The sequence below is a fragment of the Apodemus sylvaticus genome, chromosome 2 (genome assembly GCF_947179515.1).
Source record: "Apodemus sylvaticus chromosome 2, mApoSyl1.1, whole genome shotgun sequence".
Classification (NCBI taxonomy): Eukaryota; Metazoa; Chordata; class Mammalia; order Rodentia; family Muridae; genus Apodemus; species Apodemus sylvaticus.
Genome location: NC_067473.1, coordinates 25,907,557 through 25,934,248, shown reverse-complemented (window position 1 = coordinate 25,934,248; position 26,692 = coordinate 25,907,557). Strand labels below are relative to the sequence as shown.

The 26,692-nt window shown below is 41.7% G+C and overlaps 1 pseudogene; it reads left to right on the top strand.

Annotated features, from left to right (window-relative positions):
- The first annotated feature begins 893 nt into the window (after positions 1-893).
- Positions 894-7,083, top strand: LOC127677324 (guanine nucleotide-binding protein subunit alpha-12-like; annotated as a pseudogene).
- Positions 7,084-26,692: the final 19,609 nt, after the last annotated feature.

Below are 26,692 nucleotides of genomic sequence, written 5' to 3'. Positions count from 1 at the left end.
TGCCACATCACCACATATCAAGTGCTGAGGCCAAAAGCCAGTGAACTTTTCATGGGACTTGACAGACACCATCAGAGATACCACACTTCCTTGCCCTGAGAGTTAATGAAGAAGATACAATGTGAACTCAGTGGGATATTTAACCATACATGTGTCTCCCACCCCCACATTTCTGCATTCAATCCAGGGCAGAGTTCATGCACCTCTCTCCTAGCTTTATCTTGATATACTTCCCTAGTGCCCACATATTTTATAGATTTGGGTGTAGTCAAGCAATTGCTGCCCTCAGCAAGATGTGAAGAGTATCAATGTCAAGTGGCCATGCTATATTTGCTTCTACATGTACATTGTTGAAAATGGAGCATAAGTGAGGAGTGGGACACCAGCACTGGTTCCTGGCCTTTGTGTGCCTAGACTGGTTCACAGGGAAGTTGGAAGGACTGTTTGGGATCCCCTGCAGGGACAGAGTGAGGTGCAATTGTCACTGAGAAGGCTGAGCAACACTGCTCAGGCCCCTCATTTCAGGCAACAAACACCTTTTCTGTTCTACTTCTAAGGATCACCTGTTGAGGCCACAGAACTTGTCTAAACATGATAAGGTCATGCAGAAATTTTTCATAATGATACATTTTTTCTGATAATTTTTTGTGCCATTGCATAACTGTAGCAAATTTGTCAATTGCTCGCCATTTATTTCATACTGTTGTTGTCACATGCCTCCAAGTCCTTCATGTAAAACAAAAGAAAAAATCTTGACTGAGACCAGGGTCTTGCTGTCCATGTACCATGTTATGTACTGTATGTTGTGAGGATTTTAATCAGGAAATTTCACATCTATATCCTTCACCTAGTACCTATCAAATTCAAGGACAATATGTACTATTACATCTAAAATGTCTGGAGTCAGGGCCCTTTGCTTGTATGATGGTGCTCCCCCACCCATGCGCCTTCCCCTCCCCTACTGCTTCAGCACTCCACTCCACTAGGGTTCAATCTTCTATGGGACTAAGGGTCTCCCACCTGTTGAGTCAAGGCCATTCCCTGCTGCAATGTCTTCTGCTCAGGCATGAGCTGTTGCCCTCATTCCATCTTGGGGTGTGTATTCATCAAACCTTCACTGTTTAACTTAATTCAGTGTTCCTGTGGTTTGTTGGGTGAACCCTGGACACCAACCCTTCCCTTCAGCAGCACCTAGGACAAAGAGCCAATGCCAGGAATGGTGATATCTTGGCCTAAAATATGTGACAAGAGGAATGGGTAATTTATCCCTTGTGATAAGGATTAGGAGTCTCCTTGGTGCTGTTTAGGTCCTTGTTGGTCATGTTCAACAGCTTCAAGAGTCCAGTTCTGATTTTCTTTGGGACCATGGTGTTCCCATCATGATTTCTATAGCAGAGAGAACACTGCTAAGTTATGTTGCAGTTTATTCATTTACATTGTAAACCCCAAGATTGTGTTATTTACAGAATACATTTTTTTTATGGTGTAGCTCAAACCTAGCACAGACCTTTAACCCAAGAGCTTTCTGTTTACTGTAAACAAGTACTTTATTGTCCTTTGGCTTAGCTCAAGTACACACCTTTATTGCAGGGCAAAAGAATGTCAACTCCAGGACAAGAGGCAGAGCAAGGAACCAGTTGAAATGGAATCAATATAACTAAACAAAAGGAAGGTCTTTAAGTTGAAAGATATTTAAAACAATGTGGAGAGGGTTAAAGAATGCTTTCCTTCTGGGAGGTCAGTGAAGTAGCAAAGTCAGGTGAGGGCTTTCCCTGCCTCTCTGACCTGGCAGGTTTTCACCCCAGCATCTGGCTCCTGAGTCTTCATTGTGAAAATTAAATGATTGGCATATGTGTATTGTTTTAAATGTATTTATTAATCATTCCCTTCGAATACATCTCAAATGATATACTACTTCCTGGTTATTCCTCTAACAACCCCTCAAACCACATCTTCCCTTTCCCCCTCCCCTTTGCCTGTATGAGGGCCTCCCCCACTCACCCTTTCCTGCCCTACAGATTCAGCATTCTACTACCCTGGGGCATCAATCCTGGACAGGTCTCAGGGCCTCTCCTCCCATTGCTGTCAGGCAGGGCCATTCTCTGCTACAATGTATCTGGAGCTAAAGATCCCTCCCTGTACACTCCTCTGTTTATCGTCTACTCACTGGGAACATTGGGTGATCCTGGCAATAGATGTTCTTCCAATGGGGTTGCAATTCCCCTTGACCCTTCAGCTTTTCCCCTAGCTTCCCCACCAGTTTCCCTGACCTCAGTCTAATGGGTGGCACCAAGGGTAAGTTGCCTGCTGGACTTCCCTAAGAACCTTCTCAAGAGGTTCCTGTCAGCAAACACCTCTTGACCACACCATCAGTGTCTGCAATTATGATGGATTCCCAGGTAGGGCAGCCCCTGAATGTCCCTTCCTTCTGTTTCTGTTCCATTTGTTGTCCCTGTTATTCCTTTGCTAAGGAACATTTATGGGTTAAAATTTCAAAATGAGTGTGTGGCATAATCCCTTTAAGGAGGGGGGTCACAGGGTTGTTTGAGTGTGTGGAGGTATACCTATCCCATGGAGGTGGTCTCTACAGGTTCTATTTCCCCTTTCTGCACATTAAGGCTAAAATCCTCCCCCTTGGGTCACCTTAGAATGCTTCAATTTTTTCCCCTAACAGTTTAGCATACAGCAAATGTCTTGCCCATATCTCTTAAAGGACCCATAAGTGCTTTAGCAATCTGAAAGAATAAACAAGGAATATTATATTTATGAGACAAATTATTAACCATAAATATCATATTCTCATTATTAGCTATTTGAGACAAACCCTGAAGGGCCCAGAATTGAATCTGAAAAGCTAGTCTTCGCCTTCCCCTCCGCCCCTCAGCTGGCCAGGTGAGTGAAAGCCTCTGGGCAGCAGCGGTGAAGGTGGACACAGCATGACGGAGAGGAGGACAGGGAAGAGCCTGGCCAGGGAGGGCTGTGCCAGCTGAGGGGTGTGCATGGCGTGAGGCCCCCAGTGGGTCACGGTCGAGGCCTGAGGAAGGCCGTGTCCAGATAGTGCAGACCCTCAGCAGCTGCTTCTTGCCTTTAGAGGCCTTAGACTGAGAGCGCAGGGCAGGCACAGTGCATGACTCAAGCACCAGGCCTGGTGGCACAACTGAGACATCAATGCTGAGCTGTGGCGGCTGGTCAAGATCCTGCTGCTGGGCGCAGGCTAGAGCAGCGAGTCCACCTTCCTCAAGCAGATGCACATCATCCAGGGCCTGGAGTTCCACCAGAAGGCGCTGCTGGAGTTCCTCTACACCATCCATCTTCAACAACTTCCATAAGATTACTTTGATCTTGAATTCCTGTTCTCTCCAAGACTTTAAGCATGAAAGGATGCTGAATTTTGTCAAATGCTTTTTCAGCATCCAATGAAATGACCATGTGGTTTTGTTCTTTGAATTTGTTTATGTAGTGGATTGTATTGATGGATTTCCGTATGTTGAACCAACCCTGCATTCCCGGGATAACGCCTACTTGATCATGGTGGATGATCGTTTTGATGTGTTATTGGATTCGGTTGGCAAGAATTTTATTGAGTATTTTTGCATCTATGTTCATAAGGGAAATTGGTCTGAAGTTCTCTTTCTTTGTTGTATCTTTTTGTGGCTTTGGTATCAGCGTAATTGTGGCTTCGTAGAAGGAATTGGGTAGTGTTCCTTCTGTTTCTATTTTGTGGAATAGTTTGAAGAGTATTGGTGTTAACTCTTCTTTGAAGGTCTGGTAGAATTCTGCACTGAAGCCATCTGGTCCTGTGCTTTTTTTGGTTGGAAGACTTTCTATGACTCCTTCTATTTCTTTAGGCATTATGGGACTGTTTAGATGGTCTAGTTGGTCCTGATTTAATTTTGGTATTTGGTATCTGTCACGGCCCATACCTAAACATAGTAAAAGCAATATACAGCAAACCGGTAGCCAGCATCAAACTAAATGGAGAGAAACTTGAAGCAATCCCACTGAAATCAGGGACCAGACAAGGCTGCCCCCTTTCTCCTTATCTTTTCAATATTGTACTTGAGGTACTAGCTCGGGCAATTCGACAACATAAGGAGGTCAAAGGGATACAAATTGGAAAGGAAGAAGTCAAACTATCATTATTTGCAGACGACATGATCGTCTACCTAAGTGACCCAAAGAACTCCACTAGAGAGCTCCTACAGCTGATAAACAACTTCAGCAAAGTGGCAGGTTATAAAATCAACTCCAGCAAATCAGTGGCCTTCCTATACTCAAAGGATAAGCAGGCTGAGAAAGAAATTAGGGAAATGACCCCCTTCACAATAGCCACAAACAGTATAAAGTATCTTGGGGTGACTCTTACCAAACATGTGAAAGATCTGTATGACAAGAACTTCAAGATTCTGAAGAAGGAAATGGAAGAAGACCTCACAAAATGGGAAAACCTCCCATGCTCATGGATCGGTAGAATCAATATAGTTAAAATGGCCATTTTGCCTAAAGCACTATACAGATTCAATGCAATACCCATCAAAATCCCAACTCAATTCTTCACAGAGTTAGAAAGAGCAATTATCAAATTCATCTGGAACAACAAAAAACCCAGGATAGCTAAAACTATTCTCAGCAACAAAAGAAAATCTGGGGGAATCAGTATCCCTGACCTCAAGCAATACTACAGAGCAATAGTGTTAAAAACTGCATGGTATTGGTACAGTGACAGGCAGGAGGATCAATGGAACAGGATTGAAGATCCAGAAATGAACCCACACACCTATGGCCACTTGATCCTCGACAAAGAGGCTGAAAACATCCAATGGAAAAAAGATAGCCTTTTCAACAAATGGTGCTGGTTCAACTGGAGGTCAGCATGCAGAAGAATGCGAATTGATCCATCCTTGTCTCCTTGTACTAAGCTCAAATCCAAATGGATCAAGGACCTCCACATAAAGCCAGACACTCTGAAGCTAATAGAAAAGAAACTGGGGAAGACCCTTGAGGACATCGGTACAGGGAGAAAGTTTCTGAACAGAACACCAATAGCGTATGCTCTAAGAGCAAGAATTGACAAATGGGACCTCATAAGGTTACAGAGTTTCTGTAAGGCAAAGGACACCATCAAGATGACAGATCGGCAACCAACAAATTGGGAAAAGATCTTCACCAATCCTACATCAGATAGATGGCTAATATCCAATATATATAAAGAACTCAAGAAGTTAGACTCCAGAAAACCGAACAACCCTATTAAAAAATGGGGTACAGAGTTAAACAAAGAATTCTCACCTGAAGAACTTCGGATGGCAGAGAAGCATCTTAAAAAATGCTCAACTTCATTAGTCATTAGGGAAATGCAAATCAAAACAACCCTAAGATTTCATCTTACACCAGTCAGAATGGCTAAGATTAAAAATTCAGGAGACAGCAGGTGTTGGAGAGGATGTGGAGAAAGAGGAACACTCCTCCACTGCTGGTGGGGTTGCAAATTGGTACAACCACTCTGGAAATCAGTCTGGCGGTTCCTCCGAAAACTGGGCACCTCACTTCCAGAAGATCCTGCTATACCACTCCTGGGCATATATCCAGAGGATTCCCCACCATGTAATAAGGATACATGCTCTACTATGTTCATAGCAGCCCTATTTATAATTGCCAGATGCTGGAAAGAACCCAGGTATCCTTCAACAGAAGAGTGGATGCAAAAAATGTGGTATATCTACACAATGGAGTACTATTCAGCCGTTATAAACAATGAATTCATGAAATTCTTAGGCAAATGGATGGAGCTAGAGAACATCATACTAAGTGAGGTAACCCAGACTCAAAAGGTGAATCATGGTATGCACTCACTAATAAGTGTTTATTAACCTAGAAAACTGGAATACCCAAAACATAATCCACACATCAAATGAGATACAAGAAGAAAGGAGGAGTGGCCCCTGGTTCTGGAAAGACTCAGTGAAACAGTATTCGGCAAAACCAGAACGGGGAAGTGGGAAGGGGTGGGAGGGAGGACAGGGGAAGAGAAGGGGGCTTATGGGACTTTCGGGGAGTCGGGGGGCTAGAAAAGGGGAAATCATTTGAAATGTAAATAAATTATATCGAATAAAAAAAAAAGATTACTTTGATCTCTGCAGTTTCCCAACTGAGGCTTTCCTCTCAGAAGATTCTAGCTGTGGTCCTGAGAATCGAGACCCTCATGCCAGAACAGACAAGGAGGTATGCACTGGCTGCAAACTTGATGGCGAGGCCCAAGGATGCTTGTAGACCCTCGGGACAAGCTCAGCATTCCCTGGCAGCACTCCGAGAAGGAGAAGCAGCGATGTTTCTGATGGCCTTGAGAACAAGGCAGGCCTGCCTGTGGAGCCTGCCACCTTCCAGCTCCATGTGCCAGTGCTGCGTGCACTCTGGAGAGACTCGGGGATCAGGGAAGCCTTCAGCCGCAAAAGTGAGTTACAGCTGGGTGAATCAGTGAAGTACTTCCTGGATAACTTAGATTGGATTGGCCAACTGAACTACTTCCCCAGTAAACAAGACATCCTGCTGGCTAGAAAGGCCACCAAGGGAATCGTGGAACATGACTTTATTATAAAGAAAATCTCATTTAAGATGGTGGATGTGGGCAGCCAGAGGTTGCAGCGCCAGAAGTGTTTCCAGTGCTTTCATGGGATCACATCCATCCTGTTCATGGAGTCCTCGAGTGAGTACGACCAGGTCCTCATGGAGATCAGGTGCACCATCCTACTGATGGAGTCCATGAACATCTTCAAGACCATCATCAACAACAAGCTCTTCTTCAATGTTTCTATCATCCTCCTCTTCAACACGATGGACCTCCTGGTGGAGAAGGTGAAGTTGGTGAGCATTTAGAAGCTCTTCCCTGATTTCAAGTGTGACCCCACATGGCTGGAGGATGTCCAGCACTACCTAGTGCAGTGCTTTGACAGGAAGCTCAGGATCTGAGCAACCCCTGTTCCACCACTTCACCACTGCCATAGACACCAAGAACATCCTGTCCTGTTTCATGCTGTGAAGGACATGATCCTGCAGGAGAACCTGAAAGACATCATGTTGCAGTGAGAGACAGTCCCTCTGCCGTCCTCTCATAGCTTCCTTGGCTTGTGGCCTCGTGTCTCTGATGTGTCTGCCTCCTACATGGACCTGCAGTGTTTGTCTCAAATGTATGCCATCCAATACCTGACCCTAGAATACTGGACTAGCAGCCACAACAGCGAACTCCTGGCAGAAGGACTTAGGTGAGTCAGTGTGAGCTACTGTGTCAGGGACTGCAAAACCACTGAATCCACTCCATAGCTCTGGTATTGATTTGTAAAACCTTGGAACACAGCTTCCTCCCTCCCTTCAGGAACTCTTCCTTGCTGACACAACTTAACCAAGGTTCAGGTTTGCATAGACACACACCTGTGCTCCCATTAATGAAACACAACCCCAGCTGATCTTGCAGACGACTCTTCCCTCTGACATGCAGGTTCTCACTGAGACACAGGAACTTGGAAGCTTGGCTTCACATTAGTCTGTAGAGGGGCAAGCGATGCAGCTAAGCTCAGAGTGGCCAAGCTCAGGCCTCAGTGCCATCTCCCAAAGTGAACACACCTCCCTTAAGATTGTGCCAACGACTTCCAAGGCTCTGCTCTCAGGCATTTCAGGATGAGCATAGAGGCCGGGTCTGGGGTTCACACTACCTACTGTAGACAGGTGGTAGCTGTGTCCCTGCCTTAGTGCCCCGGCAGCCACTCACTCAGGTGCCCTCTGAAGCAGCTCTGGCCAGTCTGTACACACATAGTGGTCCTCTCTACTCCTTCAGCTGTCTCTCCACAGCCCATGGCAAAGATACATAACCAAGTGGCCTTGTAGGTTGTCTTACTTGATGGTGGCATGTAGTGTCCACTGCCCTGGGTTGTTACAGTGGCCAGAGATTCTCTGTAGGCCTAGAGCATCTTCAGTCTTGGCTTCTTTGAGGGCCCCAGCCTCTGGCCGTTCAGGAGCAGCCCTGGGCTCTGCACACCATCCTCACCATTGCCTTCACACAGCATGCTCTGCTCTCAGAGCAGTCTGGCAGGCTGCATTCTGTTGCTGTGCATACAAAGCCAGTTGGCACCCTCCTTGCCCTGGTCCATGAGGGTGCAGAAGGCTGGGGACCTCAGCGTTACCTCCTAAGACTTGGCCTGTCCTGTCCAGCCTCCTGGCAGTCATCCCACTGTTTTTTAATATATTGCATTCCAGGCCTGCCCCTCTGTACATTAATTATTTTCTGGGAGCTTGGGTGTGAATTATAACTTCTCCAGAGTGTTCTTTAGCTCACTAACACATATAAGGGCCCTGTCTGCAACTAAACTGCTCCTGACACTTGATCCCTATTGCATCTCATGACAAGCTAGGAGACAGAATGGGACCACTTCTTAGAGTCTGCTTTATTGCAGTGCTCTGACTAGGAAGAAGCATATGCACATATGTACCAGTCTCTGAAAACCGGCAGCATGTGAGTAGTAAGATGTGAACCTCAGCTGAGCAGAATCAATGTGAATGGGTGGAGGCCACCACCCCTGGAGCTTTTCCTGGCTGAGTCCCCTGTGCCAGGACACCCCACTCTGTGATCTGTGAAGTGGTGCAATCCGAAGACAAGGCTGGGGTCATTTGCATGTTTCTACATGTAGATTGTAGTCAGATTTTCTCCCAGACGTTAGGATTTTGTATACATATTTTTTAATTTTAATTTCACTGTTACCTTGACTATTGTCTTTTTTGTTGCTATGTTGAAAAGCAGGAGGTATTTTTACCTCATCTATTACTGCAAAAAAATTAAATAATGTGACAATAAATGTCCTAAAAATAAAAAAAGAGAAAGAAAAGAAAGAAAAGAAAAGCTAGTCTTTATGTTGCATAGGGACTAATGGAACAATTGAAGTTCTCTGGTAAATGAAGATAAATAAGAAGTACTATTGCCATTTTTAACACTATTGCTTGGTAGTATTGCTTGAGGTCTGGGATACTGATTCTCCAGAAGTTCTTTTGTTGCTGAGAATAGTCTTAGCTATCCTGGTGTTTTGTTATTCCAGATGAATTTGAGAATTGCTCTTTCTAACTCTGTGAAGAATTGAGTTGGGATTTTGATGGATATTGCGTTGAATTTGTATATTGCTTTTGGCAAAATGGCCAATTTAACTATATTAATCCTGCTGATCCATGAACATGGGAGGTTTTTCCATTTTTTGAGGTCTTCTTCCATTTCCTTCAGAGTCTTGAAGTTCTTGTCATACAGATCTTTCACATGTTTGGTAAGAGTCACCCCAAGGTACTTTATACTGTTTGTGGCTATTGTGAAGGGGGTCATTTCCCTAATTTCTTTCTCAGCCTGCTTATCCTTTGAGTATAGGAAGGCTACTCATTTGCTTCAGTTGATTTTATAACCAGCCACTTTGCTGAAGTTGTTTATCAGCTGTAGGAGTTCTCTGGTGGAGGTTTTCGGGTCACTTAGATAGACTATCATGTCATCTGCAAATACTGAGAGTTTGACTTCTTCCTTTCCAATTTGTATCCCTTTGACTTCCTTATATTGTTTAATTGCCCGAGCTAGTACCTCAAGTACAATATTGAAAAGATAAGGAGAAAGGGGACAGCACTGGCTAGTCCCTGATTTTAGTGGGATTGCTTCAAGTTTCTCTCCATTTAGTTTGATGCTGGCTACGGGTTTGCTGTATATTGCTTTTACTATGTTTAGGTATGGGCCTTGAATTCCTGTTCTTTCCAAGACTTTAAGCATGAAAGGATGCTGAATTTTGTCAAATGCTTTTTCAGCAGGGGGTGAAAACATCCAATGGAAAAAAAAGATAGCCTTTTCAACAAATGGTGCTGGTTCAACTGGAGGTCAGCATGCAGAAGAATGGGAATTGATCTATCCTTGTCTCCTTGTACTAAGCTCAACTCCAAATGGATCAAGGACCTCCACATAAAGCCAGACACTCTGAAGCTAATAGAAAAGAAACTGGGGAAGACCCTTGAGGACATCAGTACAGGGGAAAAGTTCCTGAACAGAACACCAATAGCTTATGCTCTAAGATCAAGAATTGACAAATGGGACCTCATAAAATTACAAAGTTTCTGTAAAGCAAAGGACACCATCAAAAGGACAAATTGGCAACCAATAAATTGGGAAAAGATCTTCACCAACCCTACATCAGACAGAGGGCTAATATCCAATATATACAAAGAACTAAAGAAGTTAGACCGCAGAAAAACAAATAACTCTATTACAAAATGGGGTACAGAGTTAAACAAAGAATTCTCACCTGAAGAACTTCAGATGGCAGAGAAGCATCTTAAAAAATGTTCAACTTCATTAGTCATCAGGGAAATGCAAATCAAAACAACCCTGAGATTTCACCTTACACCAGTCAGAATGGCTAAGATTAAAAATTCAGGAGACAGCAGGTGTTGGAGAGGGTGTGGAGAAAGAGGAAAACTCCTCCACTGCTGGTGGGGTTGCAAATTGGTACAACCACTCTGGAAATCAGTCTGGCGGTTCCTCCAAAAACTGGGCACCTCACTTCCAGAAGATCCTGCTATACCACTCCTGGGCATATACCCAGAGGATTCCCCACCATGTAATAAGGATACATGCTCTCCTATGTTCATAGCAGCCCTATTTATAATTGCCAGATGCTGGAAAGAACCCAGGTATCCCTCAACAGAAGAGTGGATGCAAAAAATGTGGTATATCTACACAATGGAGTACTATTCAGCCATTAGAAACAATGAATCCATGAAATTCTTAGGCAAATGGAAGGAGCTGGAGAACATCATACTAAGTGAGGTAACCCAGTCTCAAAAGATCAATCATGGTATGCACTCACTAATAAGTGGATATCAGCCTGGAAAACTGGAATACCCAAAACATAATCCACACATCAAATGAGGTACAAGAAGAACGGAGGAGTGGCTCCTGGTTCTGGAAAGACTCAGTGTAGCAGTATAGGGCAAAAACAGAACAGGGAAGTGAGAAGGGGTGGGTGGGAGAACAGGGGGAGGGAAGGGAGCTGATGGGACTTTCGGGTAGTGGGGGACCAGAAAAGGTGAAATCATTTGAAATGGAAATAAAAAATATATATAATAAAATAAAATAAGAAAATAAAAAATAAAAAACAAATGCAATAAGAATGTAAATGAAAAAAAGACACAATTAGCATATGAAATGATTCCCAAGAAGAGGAAAGGAGAGGGCCCTGGTTCTGAAAAGACTTGATCCAGCAATCTGGATCTGAGTACCAGGACAGAGAAATGGGAGGGGGTGATTGGGGAATGGGCAGAGGGAAGAGGGCTTATGAGACTGATGGGGGAAGGGGGAACCTGGAAAGGGGAAAGCATTCAGAATGTAAACAAATAATATAGAAACATTTTAAAAAAACTTTCGGGGAGTGGGGGGGCTAGAAAAGGGGAAATCATTTGAAATGTAAATAAAAAATTATATCGAATAAAAAAAAGAAAAAAAAAGAAAAAAAATTAAAAAGAAAAAAAAAAGAAGTACCATTGCCATCTAGTGGCCAATTGTGTCACTGCCACCATTTGAAGCCAAGCTGAACCTCTGCTCTGATTCCCAGGTTCTGTAAACAGTTAAGCAACCCTGGAAGGGGGAGAGTCCATTCTTCCTGCTTTAGGAGCCAATCAGAGGTTACCAAGGAGAGCCAATGAGAGACTGTCAAGCAGATGCTAGTGTTTAGACACTATCCTTTCACTTTTGTTTCATCTTGATGAAAGAATGTGATCAGAGTGATAAATCGCTTTGGAATTTATTAAAACTTCCTTTTGAAGTGGGTTTTTGTCACAGTTCTGTGGTCACTGGATTAACATACTATTTTCTTTTTTATATTAGTGTGAGTATAAATTTCCATCTAACAAGGCAAGTTTAAATATTAATTGGGTTGCTCCACCTTCTCATAAGCTTCCTTTATTCCTGACATCATTTTTCTGACACAGGCAATATAGACTTGTCCTCTCTAACTTTGATTCATTGCTTCTTACTGTGCTGACATTTTTGCCCCTGTATTTATAGTGACTGCCACTGCCTTCAGATCTTGTTCATCCACTACCAATTCCCTTTTATCGACTGTTTTAGGAAAGAATTTATTTGTTCTCTGTCCCTTTGTTTCTGTCTCGTATGCATGTGCACACACACATGTGAAGACAGAGTCCATGTTGGGCTCCCTCTATAACGCCCACTTTCCCTTTAGACACAGGGTCTCTCTTTGGAGCTGTAGCCTGCCATTTTAGCTAGACTGGCAGGCCAGTGAGCCTTGGCATCCACAGGATCTTTTTCCCTTTGGAGATGTCATCATCATGGGTGTTACGTTAAATCCATGCCTATTTTAAAAATTATTTTGCCCTCTATTGTCAGAAAGTATATCTCAGGTGGGTGGGAGAACAGGGGGAGGGAAGGAGGCTTATGGGCCTTTGGGGAGTGGGGGGCCAGAAGAGGGGAAATCATTTGAAATGTAAATGAAAAATATATCAAATAAAAAATGGAAACTATATCTCAATAGTTTTGCTGCTTCCTATGTGTTCTTTAGCAAACAGGATACTTAGCATTGTGTTACTATTGGGTTTGATATTCATGTTGCTTCATGCATGCCGGGTGGATTGCTTTTAGCTCCTGTGTGTGTGTGTGTGTGTGTGTGTTGATTTGCCACATGTGTTCAGTTGTACATGGAGTTCACAAGAGGGCATCAGGCTCCTCAGAACTGGACTTCGTTGTGAGCCAGCCATGCGGGTGCTGGGATCTGAACTCAGATCCTCTTAATTTGTTAGGTCCCATGTAAAGATTTTTAAAGCATTATAAATTTAACAAACATCATACAGAGCACAACAGGATGAGATCACCATGACCTTGCTATGAGTCAAGTTACTTTTTCTGTGTCAATTATTGCATATTTCAGCAACAATCTGAAATAGGGGGCAGACATGGAACAAAATGGCTGTAGCTATACTGGTGAGTACAGGCCTCAGCATTAGAAAACCCAGGTCTCTCTCAGTGACTAGGGCTGACCTAAGAGTCCTAGGAGCCCCACTTGTAAACCTACACATTAGAAAGTGGAAACAGGAATATTTGAGCTGAAGGTTAACCTGGGAAGCCAGGTAGAGGTCCACATGGAATATTTGGGAGCCTGTTTCAGGAAACAAAACTGAAAAATACCATACATCCAAGCCCTCGGCTATGAATCCTTGTCTATTATAAAGAACTTACCATTCTCTCCTTAGGAGTCTTTCATTCTGGGAGGATGGAGAAGTGGAGATGATCTTTCTTTTCTAAAGATTTTGTTCTCTCTTTCCCTAGGTCCACATTAAGAACAAATGAAAGTTCTGAACAACTGTGTAATATGCACTGCCTCTAGCATGATACTGTGCCAATGATAATCTCTAGCTTCCCTGAGTGCTGGTGCCCCATTATGAAGTATCAGGTGCTGAGGCTACAGCCAAGTGAACCTTTCAAGGGGCTAGAGAGAAGCTATCAGAGATACTCCACTTCCTTGTCCTGAGATTAATTCAAGCAGACACAATGTGAACTTAGTGGGCTATTTAAATATACATCTTTCTCCCACCTCACGTTCTTTAGTTCAGTCCAGGGCAGAGTTCATGCACCTCTATCCCAGATTTATCTTAATACATTTCCCCTGAGCCCACGTCTTGTAGAGAATTGGGTGTAGTCAAGCAATTGTTGCCCTCGGTAAGATGTGAAGAGCATCAATAACAAGTGAGAACACTGCATTTGCTTACACATGTACAGTCATGGAAAATGGAGCATAAGTGATGAGGGGGTCACCAGCACTGTGTCCTGGTATTTGTGTGCTTAGACCTGGTTCACAGGAAATGTGGAAGGACACTTGGGGTTCCCCTGCAGGGACAGAGTGAGGTGGAATGTGGACTGCGAAGACTGAGCAACACTCTTCAGGCCCCTCCTTTCAGGTAACAAACACATTCTATGATCTTTCAATAGCTCAGGTTGAGGCCACAGAACTTATCTAAACATGGGAGGTCATGCAGATATCTTTCCTAATGGTACAATTCTTCTTGATAAGCCTTTCCCCCTTGCAAATCTGTAGCAAACTTGTCACACCACAGCCATGTATTTCATAATGTTGCTGTAATATGCCTACCAGTCACGGATGTAAAACAAAATAAAATAAAATCTTGATTCAGATCAGGGTCATACTGACCACGTACTATGTAATGTTCTGCATGTTGTGAGGTTTGTTAATCTTATTAATTTCCACATCTATGTACATCCCATAGACCCATCAAATTCAAGGTCAGTATTACTATTATGTCTAAAATAGCTCAAGTCAGGGTCCACATAGGGCAGCATTTCCAGCCCTTGTTCATGAGCTCTTGTGGTTTTAACACAGAGCTGGCCCTGAGAAATAGGTAGTGCATATTATTGATCTGATTGGTCAGTCTTGAGAAATGCATTCAACAAACCATTTCTGTTTAACTGAATTCAGTGTTTGTTTGGTTTGTTGAGTGACCCCTAGACATGAACCTTTCTATTTAGCAGCACTTAGGACACTGAGCCAAGGTCAGGAATGGTGACATCTTACAATACATTGTGTGACAGTAGGATGGGTGATTTATCCGTTGTGATAAGGATCAGGGATGTACTTGCTGCTTTCTAGGTGCCTATTGGCCATGTGCAACACCTTCAAGAGCCCAGTTCTGATCTTCCTTGGGATCATTTTGTTCTCATGATGATGCACTCAGACGTGCCTGGGAACAACCAGAACAATTGACAGAGAGCTGGATTTCTATAATGAAGGTAACATTGCTAACTTATGTTGCAGGATATTTGTTCTGATTGTAAACTACAAGAGTATGTTATTTACTGAAAACAAACAAACAAACAAATGATTTTACAGTTTAGCCCAGCCTTAGCACAGACCTTTAACCCAAGAGCTTTCTGTTTATTTTACTTTCTTGTCCTGTGGCTCAGCCCTAGCACACACCTGTATTGCAAAGCAAAAGGAGGTCAACTCCAGGACAAGAGCCAGAGCAAGTAACCCTTGAAAGGGAATGAATATAAGTAAACCAAAAGAAGGTCTTTAAGTTGTAAGATATTGAGGACAGTGTGGAGTGGGAGGGTCAGCTGAGGGCTTTCCCTGCCACTCTGACCTGGCAGGTTTTCACCCCAGCATCTGGGGTGAATTCAAAGTTGTTTTGATATGTATTTCCCCGTTGATCAAGGATGTTGAACATTTCTTTAAGTACTTCTCAGGAATTCTCTGAGATTTCTGTTTAACTCAGTACTCCTCTTTTTTCATAGGGCTATTTGGTTCTCTGGAGTCTAACTTGTTGAGTTCTCTGTATATTTTATGTATGTGCCGACTATCAGATATAGGGTTGGAAAAAAATTACTCAATCTGTAGGTTGCTGTTTTGTCTTATTGACAGTGTCCTTTGCCTTACAGAAGTTTTGCAATTTTGTGAGGTGCCATTTGTCTTAGATTTTAAAGCATAAGCCATTGGTACTCTGTCCAGGAAGGTTTCCCCTTTGCCTATGTGTTCGAGGCTCTTACCCACTTTCTCTTCTGTTAGATGCAGTGTATGTGGTTTAATGTTGAGATGCTTGGATCACTAGGACTTGGCCATTGTACAGTGACAGGCAGGTAGATCAATGGAACAGAATTGAAGACCCAGTAATTAAGCCACACTCCCACCGTCACTTGATATTTGACAAAGAAGCGGAAAAACATCCAGTGGAAAAAAGATAGCCTTTTCAACAAATGGTGCTGGTTCAACTGCTGGCTAACATGCAGAAGAATGCAAACTGATCCATTTTTATCCCCTTGTACAAAAATCAAGTCCAAGTGGATCAAGGACCTCCACATGAAACCAGACACACTGAACTAACAGAAAAGAAACTGAGGAAGAGCCCTGAGCACATGGGCACAGGGGAAAATTTCCTAAACAGAACACAAATTGTTTATGCTCTAAATTCAAGAATTGTATTACAAAGTTTCTGTAAGGCAAAGGACATTGTCAAAAGGACAAAATGACAACCAACAAATTGGGAAAAGATCATTACCAACACTATATCCAACAGAGGGCTTATATCCAAGATATACAAAAAACTCAAGATGGTAGACTCCAGAGAGACAAATATCACCCCCCCCCCACTTTTTTTAAATTCTAGCTTAAGTAAAAAAAGAGACACTGTCTCACAAAAATAAGAAAGCAAGCAAACAACACCTCAGGATTCTTTTTTTAAAAAATTTATTGATATATTTATTTACATTTCAAATGATTTCCCCTTAAAAATGGGGTACAGAGGTAAACAAAAGATTTTCACCTGAGGAATATTGAATGGTTGAGAAGCACCTAAAGAAATGTATAACTTCATTAGTCATTAGGGAAATGCACATCCAAACAACCCTGAGAATTCACCTCACACCAATCAAAATGTCTAAGAAAAAATACTCAGGAGACATTAGGTGCTGGCTAGGATACAACCACTCTGGAAATCAGTTTGGCAGTTTCTCAGAAAAATGGGTATAATACTAGCAGAGGACCCATTTATAACACTCCTGGGCATATACCCAGAGGATTCTTCACCATGTAATAAGGTCATATGCTCCACTAAGTTCATAGAAGCCCTATTTATAATAGCCAGAAGCTGGAAAGAATCCAGATGTCCCTCAATGGAGGAATGGATACAGAAAATGTGGTATATTTATACAATGGAATACTACTCAGCTATTAAAATCAATGAATGCATGAAATTTTGGGGCAAATGGGTGGAATTGTAAAACATCATCCTGAGTGAGGTAATCCAATCACAAAAGATCACATATGCTATGCACCCACCGATAAGAGGATATTTGCCTAGAAGCTTGAAATCCCCAAGACATAATTCACATTATCAAATGATACTCAAGAAGAAGAAAGAACAAAGTATGGATACTCTTGACCTTCATAGAAGGGGGAACAAAATTTCCACAGAAGGAGATACAAAGTGTGGAGCAGAGTCTGAGGGAAAGACTAGCGACTACACCACCTAGTGATCCATCCCATATACAGATACAAAACCCAGACACTATTGTGGATGCCAACAAGTGCTTGGTGACTAGAGCTGGATATAGTTGTCACCTGGGAGGCTCTGCTGGAGCATGACAAATACAGAGGGGGGAGACTTTCAGCCTGCCATTGAACTGAGCACAGGGTCCACAATGGGAAAGCTACAGACAGGATCCAAGTTGCTGAAGGGTTTTGCAGCGCCATAGGAGGAGCAATGATATGAGCCACCCAGTACGCCCAGAGCTCCCAGGGACAAAACCATCAACCAGAGAGTGCACATGGAGTTTCCCCTGGCTCCAGACACAGAGGAAGCAGAAGATGGCCTTGTTGGACATCAAAGGGAGAAGAGGCCCTTGGGCCTCGAAAGACTAGATGCTTCAATGTGGGAGAATGCTGGGACAGGCAAATGGTAGAGGGTTGATTGGGAAGAGGGGGGAGGGATGATGGGTTATGAGACTTGCAGGGGGTGGAGAATGAGAAAAAGGGATAACATTTGAAATGTAAGTGGAAGAATATATCTAATAAACAAAGTAGAAAAAGGAAAAGTGTAAAGACTAAAAGTATACTAGGTCTTGGGTTGCTGTGATAACTGTTAAGATGGGCTGGTGGAAACTTCTTTATATATATATATATATATATATATATATATATATATATATATATATATATATATATATATATATATATGTATGTATATATATGTATATATATGTATGTATATGTATATAATATTTTATTTTCAATATTCTTTGTTTACATTCAAAATGATTTTCCCTTTCCCAGTTCCCCCCTCCCCATGAGTTCCTTAGGCACTGTTCCCTCCACCCATTCTCCTATCAACCCCCTCCTACTTCTCTGTCCTGGTATTCCCCTACAATGAATTTTCAGGACCAGGGACATCTCTTTCCTTCTTCTTGGGCATCATTTGATATGTGAATTTTGTCTTAGGTATTCAGAGTTTCTGAGCTATCTGCTTATCAGTGACTGTATTCCATGTGTGTTCTTTTGTGATTGGGTTACCTCACTTAGGATGATATTTTCCAGTTCCAACCATTTGCCTAAGACTTGCATGAATTCATTGTTTTTAATTGCTGAGTAGTATTCCATTGTGTAAATATACCATATTTTCTGTATCCATTCCTCCATTGAGGGACATCTGGGTTCTTTCCAGCTTCTGGCTATTATAAATAGGGGTGCTATGAACATAGTGGAGCATGTGTCCTTATTGCATGCCAGGCAATCCTCTGGGTATATGCCCAGAAGTGGTATTGCAGGGTCCTCCAGAAGTGTTATGTTCAGTTTTCTGAGGAAACGCCAGGCTGATTTCCAGTGTGGTTGTACCAAGCTGCATTCCCACCAGCAGTGGAGGAGTTTTCCTCTTTCTCCACATTCTCACCAACACCTACTGTCTCCTGAGTTTTTAATCTTAGCCATTCTGATGGGTATAATGTGAAATCTCAAGGTTGTTTTGATTTTCATTTCCCTAATGACTAATGAGGTTGAACATTTTTTTTCAGTTGCTTCTCAGCCATTGGAAGTTCTTTGGGTGAAAAGTCTTTGTTTAGCACTGTACCCCATTTTTAATAGGGTTATTTGGCTCTCTGGAGTTATAAAATCAACTCAAGCAAATCAGTGGCCTTCCTATATGCAAAGGATAAGCAGGCTGAGGAAGAAATTAGTGAAATGACACCCTTCACAATAGACACAAACAATATAAAGTATCTTGGTGTGACTAACCATGCAAGTGAAAGATCTGTATGAGAAGAACATCAGGTCTCTGAAGAAGAAAATGGAAGAAGACATCTGAAAATGGAAAGATCTTCCATGGTCGTGGATTGGCAGGATTAATATGGTAAAAATAGCCATCTTACCAAAAGCAATCTACAGATTCAATGCAATCCCCATCAAATTCCTAACTCAGTTCTTCATAGAGTTAGAAAGAGAAATTCTCAAGTTTATCTGGAATAACAAAAAACCCAGGATAGCTAAAACTTTTCTCAACAGTAAAAGTACTTCTGTGGGAATCAGTATCCTGGACCTCAAGCAGTACTACAGAGCAATAGTGTGAAAAACTGCATGGTACTGGTACAGTGACAGGCAGGTAGATCAATGGAAAAGGACTGAAGTCCCAGAAATGAATCCACACACCTATGGTCACTTGATCTTTGACAAAGGACCTGAAACCATCCAGTGGAAAAAAGATAGCCTTTTCAACAAATGGTTCTGGCTCAACTGGAGGTCAGCATGCAGAAGAATGCAAATTTATTCATTCTTATCTCCTTGTACTAAGCTTAACTCCAAGTGGATCAAGGACCTCCACATAAATCCAGACACACTGAAACTAATAGAAAAGAAACTGGGGAAGACCCTTGAGGACATGGGCACAGGGGAAATGTTCTTGAATAGAACACCAATAGGTTATGCTATAAGATCAAGAATCGAAAAATGGGGCCTCATAAAATTACAAAGTTTTGTAAGGCAAAGGAGACTGTCAAGTGGACAAAATGGCAACCAACAAATTGGGAAAGGATCTTCACATACCCTACATCTGACAGATGGTGGAATCTTGAATGCAACAGCATTTCAAGTAGGCTAGAAAAAATTCAAATGTGGGTGTGGTCAACCCCCAAAATGCCTTCATGTGAACCACTGTGGACTGGACCACCCTCTAAATATTAGTATCTCCCAAGATCCCAGATATACATACCTGTTTAATGCTTTGAAATACACATTAAACAGATATTATCAGGTTATAACAGGTCTGCCTGTCCTGATTTCTCATGTTGGTAATTTTCTTCAAATCTGTGCCCCATGTCTTCCTCCTGTCTTCTCCCTCTGTGCATTGGCCTGAAAGATTTTACTAGCCCCCATAGCTTCAATCACCTAGATAGGCCAGGTTTTTCTCCTATGTTTGAGACATGGTATTGTCTATTAGATGTAGAATTACCTCAAACATCTCAGGCTAGCACTTCACTCTATCATTATTCTTAGTTCCTGTTCAGGTGTTGATCATTTGCAGATTAAATTCAGATACTCACAGAAATTAGAGGCCATTACAGGAAAGCCATCTTTGTTTAAGTAACACCTAAAACATACTTGAAGGAAATGTGTAGACTTGCAGAAAGGACTCAATGGGTTGAGTCCAAACAGCAGGACTTGGTGCAAATTCTTAAAGATGTGTGGGAAGAAGGAGAACTGCATACAAGCATGATGATTTGAACCTCAGATGCCAGAATCCACAAAGGCTTGAGTGTGCTTGTGGGCATCTACACCCCAGTGCTCCTACCGAAAGGAAGCTGGCAGAGACAGGAGAGTCCCTGAAGACTTATGGATCAGCCAGCCTGGCACACAGAGCAGCAGGTGACAAGAGAGCCTGTCTCAAAGAAGGTAGAAGATGAGCCAGAGGTTGTGTCCCATTGTTGTGTCTTCTTTCTACCACATATTTTTAATGGCACATGTGTGCCTACACTCACATTCACAAATAAAGAATAAAACAAGAAAACAAAAAATTAAGCTATAAGGAGATAATACCAGCTGTGGCCATAGGACCATTTACAGAAATGAGGACTATAAATGTCATGAGTGATTTTGTCCCATTTTGTTAAGGATACATTTGTACATGTATACATAGGATAGATGTCTATGTGTGCCTATGTGTGTCTTCTTGTATATAACATCCATGTTTTCCTTGCTTTCCTTTTATTATATAACATAGCATTGAGTTGATATGAGTACTTAAGTTTTTAATCTATATTAGTATATTTAAACTGTAAACATTCCAAAAGGGGCTTCACTATTTTTTTCTTGGAGAATAATTAATGTGTTTAGGTTGTATGGGGATAGTTATATCATGTTAGGAAAAATTACAATACCGTTGTCTTTTTGTTTGTTTTAGGACAGGTTCTCATAGATACCCAGCTTGTTTTATATAAGAAAGGATCAGTAAATATGTAGCTCAGGATAGCTTTGAACTTCTGAACTGCTTAGTAAACATCCCAACTTTAAGCACTACATCTGTGTACCATCATGACCAACTTACGTGGGGCTGGGCCTCAAACCAGGACTTCATACCTGCCAGGCAAGCACCTCCCAGTTACATTCCAAGCACTTTTATTGTTTTTATTTGGAAATTAAGTGTAACATAGGAAGTGGTTGGGTGTCAAAGGGGAAAGCATGTGATGGGTGGTCTCCATTACCCACTTAATGGGATCTAGAATGACCTGAAAAATATATTTCTGATTGTGTTTGTGAGAATGTTTCCAGAGATTAGCTGAACGTCCATCCTCAGATTGGGTGGCCCCATCTAATAGGCAGCCCATATGTAGAGAGGCTCAAGGAAAGCCCAATGTGTGCCTGCCAACCTTCAGTTTTTCCTGAGTGCATCTATCATTACTTTTGCCATGCTCCCCCAATATTTTACTCAAGGTTCTTCAGCCTTCCAACATGATCTCAATATAAAGGATCAGAGACACTTGTGGGGAGTGGGGTGAGGGAGGGAGGAGAGCCTTGTGTCTTGTGTCTTCAGTGCTGAGACATCCAACTCTGTGGACTGAGTAGCCACTGAGTTCTTGTCTCTGAAGTAGTGGTTCTCATAGGGTCCCCAATGGAAAGGACCCAAGGAGCTTAAGGGGTTTGCGGCTCCATAGAAGGAAATCAGTATGAATCAACCAGTGCCCCCAGAGTTCTCAGGGACTAAACCAACAACCCAAGAGTACACATGGCTCCAGCAGCATATGTAGCAGAGGTTGGCCTTGTTGGACAGCAGTAGAAGAGAATCTCGGATTCCAGTGAGTAAAGGTGCTACTCGTTGGAATAGTAGTATTTCCATTTTTACTCATGGAAACCTACTTAAGGAAAGCCAGCTGTGCTCCCATGCTAAGTAGCATGAATTCAACCTGGAAAAGTGGCAAGCAAACAGCCAACCAGGACGTTCTGCATGCAGAAGTGATTGGTTGGTTCCTGAGCTGTGGGTGGGTCCTGGAGCTCTATGGAAGCTGCCTGGACATCACTTATGCCCAGCCTCCTGTGTCCTTGCCAAGATCACAGCTTCTGACAGGTATCCCAGGAATCCATAGTGTGGTAATCTCCATGGAGAAGGAGGCAGCAGCAGGCCTCTTTGGAGGAAGACACAGGTCTGGTCCTTTTTACCCTCCCCTGTCCCCAGTTCCAATGGCCTAGGGACCTGCCTAGTGCCAGAAGGTCAGGAAGGCACCATCAGCCACTGCTCCCCAACCCTAGTGTAGCTCCCTGCTGCTTCCAGGCTCCTCCCTGTCCCATTAAGGCTCTGGGCATAGAGGAGGCAGAGGATTCTTGGCGCAACCTTTTGATGTTGGTGACTGATAACTTCACCCTGGAGAACAAAATCGCTTAAAGTAAGTTAAGATTTTACAGTTTTGTGTTTGCTCTGTATTCATAGCTGCTCTAAGCAGCAGGTTGGACTAGTCTGAGCAGTTAATGATTCAAACTCTTGACCAAGTAATTTATGTCTAATAAAATATCTCTGTGAGGGGGGTGGGACTCAGGGGAGGGGGCGAGGGGAAAAATGGAGGAATTGGCATTCTACTACATTCTTAACTCCACTTGAACCAGCACTATTTTATGGAAATGCTGTCTTTATTCCACTGGATTGTTTTAGCTTCTTTGTCAAAGATCAAGTGACCATAGGTGTGTGGGTTCAATTCTGGATCATCAATTCTATTCCATTGAACTACTTGCCTGTGCCTGTTCCAATGCCATGCATTTTTTGTCAATATTGCTCTATAGCATAGTTTGAGGCCAGGGATAGTGATTCCACCAGAAGTTCTTTTATTGTTGAGAACAGTTTTCATTATCTTGTGTGTGTGTGTGTGTGTGTGTGTGTGTGTGTGTGTGTGTGTGTGTGTGTGTCTGTGTTTGTTATTCCAAATTAATCTGAGAAATTCTCTTTCTAACTCTGAAGAATTGACTTGGAATTTCCTGGAGTTTGCAGTAAACCTGTAGATTGCAAGATTGTGAGATGTCATTTTACTCTGTCAATCATGCTGATCCCCGGGCTTGGGACATTTTTCCATCTTTTAGTTCTTTGATTTCTTTCTTCAGGGATTTGAAGTTCTTGCCAAACAGATTTTTCACTTGCTTCATTAGAGGTTTAGAGTCATAACAAGATATTTTATATTATTTGTGACTATTGTGAAAGGTATAATTTCCCTAATATCTTACTCAGCCAATTTATACTCTGAGTAGAGGAGTGGCTGATGATTTAGTAGAATTAATTTTACATCCAGCCACTTTGCTGAAGTTGCAGGATCTCTCTGGTAGAAATTTTGGGGTCCCTTTAGTATACTATCATATCAACTGCAAAGAGTGATATTTTGACTTCTTCCTTTCCAATTTGTATCCTTTTGTCCTCCTTCTGTTGTCTTATTGCTCTGGGTAGAACTTCAAGTACTATTTTAAATAGGTAGGGCCTTGCCTTGTCCCTAATTTTAATGGGATTGCTTTGAGCTTTTCCCCATTTAGTTTGATGTTGGCTATTGGTTTGCGTTATATTGCTTTTCTTATATGTAGGTATGAAGCTTGGATTCCTGTTCTCTCCAATACTTGTAACATGAATGGGTTTTTCTTCTGTCCAGTGCTTTTTCAGTATTTAATGAGATAATCATGTGGTTATTATCTTTGAGTTTGTTTATAGAGTGGATTCCCATACATTGAACAATCCCTGCATTCCTGGATGAAGCCTACTTAATCAAGGTGAGTGACTGTTTTGATGTGGTCCTGGATTCAGTTTGTGAGAATTCTATTGAGTATTTTTTGCATTGATATTCATAACTGAAATTGGTCTGAAGTTTTCTTTCTTTTTTGGCTCTGTTTATGGTTTTGGAATCAGTATACATGTGTCTTCATAGACTGAATTCGATGATGTTCTTTTGTTTCCTTTTGTTTCTTTTTTTTGAAAGCATTTGATAAGTATTGGTAGTAGATCTTCTTTGAAGTTCTGATAGAATTCTGCACTAAAATCATCTGTCCCGGGATATTTTTGCATGCAGGACTTCTAATGACTGCTTCTATTTCTTTGGTGGGGGGTATGGTGCTATATAGATGGTTTATCCTGATTGAATTTTAGTAAGTGGTATCTGTCGAGAAAAATTTTCTATTTCATCCAGATTTTCCACTTTTTTTGAATACATTCCTTTTAAGTAGAATCTGAATCTGAGTAGAATTTTTTTTTATATTTCCTCAGTTTCTGTTTTTATTTCTTCCATTTCATTTCTTATTTTGTTAATTTCGATAGTGTTTCTATGCCCTCTAGTTAGTCTGGCTAAGGATTTATCTATCTTGTTGATTTTCTCAAAGAACCAGCTCCTGGTTTTGTTGATTCTTGGTATAATTTTGTTTCTTTCTTCTTGGTTGATTTGCATCCTGAATTTCATTATTTCCTGCCATCTACTCCTCTTGAGTGTATTTGCTCCTTTTTGTTCTAGAGCTTTCAGATGATCAGTTAAGCTGCTAGAGTAAGATCTCTCTAATTTCTTTATGGAGGAACTCAGGGCTATGAATTTTCCTCTTTGTATTTCTTAAAGTCCTTAAAGTCCCTATTCATCCTACTACTAAGTTATAAAAATTCATGTTGGAGTGGGCTTCAGGAACAGCTTAGCTGCTAAGACCACAGGTTGGTCTAGTAGAGGACATGAGTTTAGTTCCCAGAACCAGTTTCAGGGAATCTGGTGCCTCTTCTGCTCTTTGTGTGAACTAGGCCCCTTATGCAGTGTACATACATACATACATACATACATACATACATACATACATACATACAGGTAAACACTCATACACATAAAAAGTAAACATAGAAATACAACTTGGAGCTGGCCATGGTGGCACATGCCTATGATTTCAGCATTTGTGAGGCAGAGGCAATGGATCTCAGTGTTTCAGGCCAGCCAGGGCTACAGTGTATTGAGACCCTGCATCCAAAACTAAACAAGTTGGGGATAAAAGGCAATGGGGTGGGGGACAAAAGATGTTCACTGATAATGAGTCTTTTGCTAGTTCAAGTGTGATTTTGCTATTTACTCTTCTTGGATATATTTGCTTCTTTTTATTCTAGAGCTTTCAGGTGTACTGTCAAGCTTCTAGTGTATGCTCTCTTCAGTTTCTTTATGGATACATTCAGAGCTTTGAGTGTTCATCTTAGGACTGCATTCATTGTGTCCCATAAGTTTGGGGATGTTGTGTCTTCATGTTCATTAAATTCTAAAATGTTTTCTTATTTCTTCCTTGACCAAGTTATCATTGAGTAGGGTATAATTCAGCTAACACGTGTATGTGGGATTTCTGTTGTTTTTATTGCCATTGTAGACCAGCCTTAGACTGTGGTGATACAATAGGATACATGGAATTATTTCAATTTTCTTGTATCAGGTGTAGCTTGTTTTGTGATGGAGAGGATGGTCAACTTTGGAGCAGGTACCATGAGGTGCTTAGAAGATATATTCTTCTGGTTTATGATAAAATATTCTTTTGATATCTGTTATAACATGGTCAATAACTGCTGTTAGTTTCATTCTGTATCTGTTTAGTTTGGGTTTCCATGATCAGTTCAATGATGAGGATGTGGTGTTGAAGTCTCCCACTATTATTGTGTGAGATGCAATGCATGATTTGAGCTTTAGTAAAGTTTATTTTATGAATGTGGGTGCCTATTCATTTGTAACATAGATGTTAACCCAGGAAAACTTAGAGTTGCAGTTTGAGAGGCTGTGTTTTTGTCTTGCTTTAATCTGGTACTTTCTCAGTATGACATTTTTTAAATGGTGATATATATATCTTGTTATATTAGATGCCTGTGATTTACATCTTTTGATTTTATAGGGGATTACACTTTAGAGATTGTGCTTATGTAAGAAGAGACTTTGAATTTTTGGACTTTTAATATTTTTGAACCTCTTATGATCTATGGGACCTCTGAGTTGGATTAAGAATATTTTCTGTTATGCTCTGGATAGGTATGGAAACAATAGACTCACCCATTTGATCAAGCGTATGTTAGCCAGGGAGTGGAATATGTGGTTTCAATAAGTTTGACCAAGCCAATACCACTGTTAAAAGTTGTGGCCTCCTTGGAGTAGGTGTGTGACAGTGATATTGGTCTTTGAGACCCTCCATGTAGCTATAAACTAGACAGTCTTCTGTTTGCATGCAGAAGAAGACACAGCTCCTTCTCACAGCTCCTCCAGTGCCATACCATCTTGGACTCTGCTCTATTCTCAATGATGATAATGGACTAATGGACTGAACCTCGGAACCTGACACCCAGCCCCAATTAAATGTTGCCTCTTATAACAAAGTTGCTTTGGTCGTTGTGTCTTTTCACAGTAAAGGAAAACTTAACTAAGACACTGTGCTTTTTGTTTATCCATATGAACAGAAGAAGGGATCTATCAAGACCTGTATTTGTGTTGGGATTTGAAAGGAATGTATTGTATCTGTAAGTTGCTTTTCCTCAGATGTCCATTTTCTCTATGGTAATCCTTGTTAACTCTGACCATGGGAGCTCTTTCCTTCTCATGATAATTTTTTCCAGATTTTTCTTTGTATGGTTCTCTTTGTTTCTACTTGATTGATTTCAGCCCTGA